Below are 2,857 nucleotides of genomic sequence, written 5' to 3'. Positions count from 1 at the left end.
AGAGGATCAGGCACGGTAATTTCTTCTACCGCACTATCCAAGTGCCATCCCCCTCCCCCCCACCAGACAGCTAACACAGGAGTCTCCCAGAGCAAAACATAACAAGCATAACAAGGGAATGTTACACAGACCCGAGGTCAATTTCCTGTTGTCTGTGCGACCTGAGCAAGATACCCAACCTCTCTGGGCCTAGCTCCTTATATATTAAATCCAAATAACCACATATGCAGCTGAGACGGGTATAAGGAGAAGCAACATATTTCAGTTGCTCAGGTGAATGCCTGGCTGGTGGTAAGTGTTTAATACGTGAAATTTATTTTTGCTACTGTTAACATAAAAAATTATTAAGAACATCAGCTCTCTGATCGCAAAAGAAAATGAGTCAGGGCAACAGAACAGAGAACGTTCCCTCTTGAAGAAAAGTAACTGAAATTGTCATCTCTGTATCCCTAAGCCCTCACCTCATGCCCAGTGCCTGGCTTATAGGAGCCACTCGGGTTTCCTCTGCTGCCTGAGAGAATGACAGGAGTGAAGAAAGGTTGTCAAGATTTCCCTGACATTAGCTGCTGTTGGGCCACTGAATCTGAACTCTCAAAGCCACAAATATTCTAAAGCTCTGGGCTATAAACCCAAGGCTGAATCCCCCAAAGTTCAGAAGCTGAAAAGCCAGAATTAGAACCTAAGAATGTAAATGGCTGCAGGTCCAACTTCAGGCCCCAGGCCCGGGAAAGTTCGGACGTCCGCTCCTTTCCACCCGGCTTCCTCCCTCACTGCTCCTCACAGGGGTAAGTGCACCTGCTCCCGGCAAGTCACACTCCTATCCTGGCACTGGGGCGCGGCTCTGCGAAGCCCACGGGAGGGCAGGGAAGGGGGCTGTCAGGCGACCACCTCCTGGCCCTGGGGACGGACGATGCTGCCGCACTATCTCAGCCCTGTGGGGTGGGTCTCCCCGGCCCCACTTGCAGATCTGAAGGCACTCAGAGAAGTTCGGCGATTTGTTCACCTCACAGCCTGGCAGCGCTGGCCACGTGAGAACCCACGATTCCCGAGTTCGGTATTCTTTCCTCCACACACTTTTGTCCCTAAGGGGTGCGGGGTAGGGGGAAGAATAAAATAACAACCGCGGAAAAGGAACCACTTACATGTGTCTAGCGCTTCCTAGAGGCTACCCAGGATATGGGCCCACCACCGGGCTGGGAGCGGAGAGATTTTAAATCCTGGTCCTACCCCTGTCTCGCTCACTTGCTGCGTGACTTTTGCCGAGTGTCTCACGCTCCCGTCTTCCTGTAAGCAAATCAGGACCGGAGCGGGTGTGTGTGTGTGTGTGTGTCTGTCTGTCTACCTGTCTGAAGTCTGGTGGCATGTTGTGCGGGGGCGGGTAGTAGACGATCACCGGGGTTCCCCAAGTTTCAGATTCCCTATACGCTCGTTCAGAACTGAACGCTGAATTGCCCCCCAATTCCACCCCCTATAAAAAAAACTTCGCCATCGAGGCAAAACTGTGAACCCTCGCACCTTTTTCCAGTGGTTTGGAAAGGGCAACGGGGGTGCAACGCGGACTTAGCTGAGCACCCAGTCTGGAGCAATGCAAATCACTTGGCTTCCAGGCGCAGCCAGACAGCAGCGCTGACGGTCGCTCGTAAACTTGACCGGGAGAAAACTTTGGAGCGTCCTCAACGTGGGGGGCCCACTCTCGCGAGACCGCCCCTAAACTTAAATCCACTTTCACTCGCCCCCACAGGGGACTGAACAGAGCTACCTTAAGGGCGGTGCTCCCGCCCCCCGGAAGTGCGGGGGGGGGACGCAGAGCCTGGCCCTCGGCCTCCGGCCCCGCTGGGAGGCGGCGTGCCGGCGGAGGACAACAAGCCCCCCGAGTGGGGAAACGCCCTCCCCCCACCCCGCGTCCTTGAGCGCAGACACCTGGCCGGGGTCCCGAGCCTTCCGGGTGCCGGCATCTCCCGCATTCCCGCCCGAGCCCTGAACCGGAGCCCGCTTCGGTCCGAGGCTGCGGGAGCCCGCGTCCGCCCGGCTCTCGGCAGCCACCGTCACTAGACAGTCAAACCCCAAGACGTCAGCCCACAATGCACCGGGCGGGCCGGGAAAGACGCGCCGGGGAGGGGAGAGGGAAGAGCGGGGCGCGAGTCGCGCGGGAGGGGGAGGGGGAGAGGAGGAGAAAAAAGGGCCCAACTGTAGGAGGGCAGCGGAGCATTACCTCATCCCGTGAGCCTCCGCGGGTCCAGAGAAGAATCTTCTAGGGTGGGGTCTCCATGGCGACGGGCGGGCCCGCCCCCTTGAGAGCGACGCGAGCCAATGGGAAGGCCGTGGGGTGACATCATGGGCTATTTTTAGGGGTTGACTGGTCGCAGATAAGTGTTGAGCTCGGGCTGGATAAGGGCTCAGAGTTGCACTGAGTGTGGCTGAAGCCGTGAGGCGGGAGTGGAGGTGCGCGGACTCAGGCAGACGGACAGACAGACACAGGCAGGCAGGCAAGACGGCCGCAGAGTCCGAGCTGCACATCTGGTTTTCTTTTCCATTTTCTCACCAACTGCCCAGAGCTAGCGCCTGTGGCTCCCGGGCTGGTGTTTTGGGGAGCGTCCGGAGAGCCCCTTCTCCAGCCGCCCCCAGGAGGAGAGCCCCGCTTCCCCGGAGCTGGTGACAGCGCGGAGAGCGGCGACAGTCTTTCCGGGGAAGTCCAGAGAGCCGCTGCAGCGGCAAAGAACTTTCCTGGCCAGCAGCACAGGGGACAAGTGGCCCGAGTCCCGGAGCGAACTTTTGCAAAGCTTTCCTGCGCCTGAAGCTGCCGCGGCGGCGGTGAAGACGGAAAGGCGGCGGAGAGCGGCACCCGAGGAGGGACGTG

This window comes from Crocuta crocuta, unplaced genomic scaffold (assembly GCF_008692635.1).
Source record: "Crocuta crocuta isolate KB4526 unplaced genomic scaffold, BGI_CrCroc_1.0 scaffold85, whole genome shotgun sequence".
Classification (NCBI taxonomy): Eukaryota; Metazoa; Chordata; class Mammalia; order Carnivora; family Hyaenidae; genus Crocuta; species Crocuta crocuta.
This window is presented reverse-complemented; position numbering follows the sequence as displayed.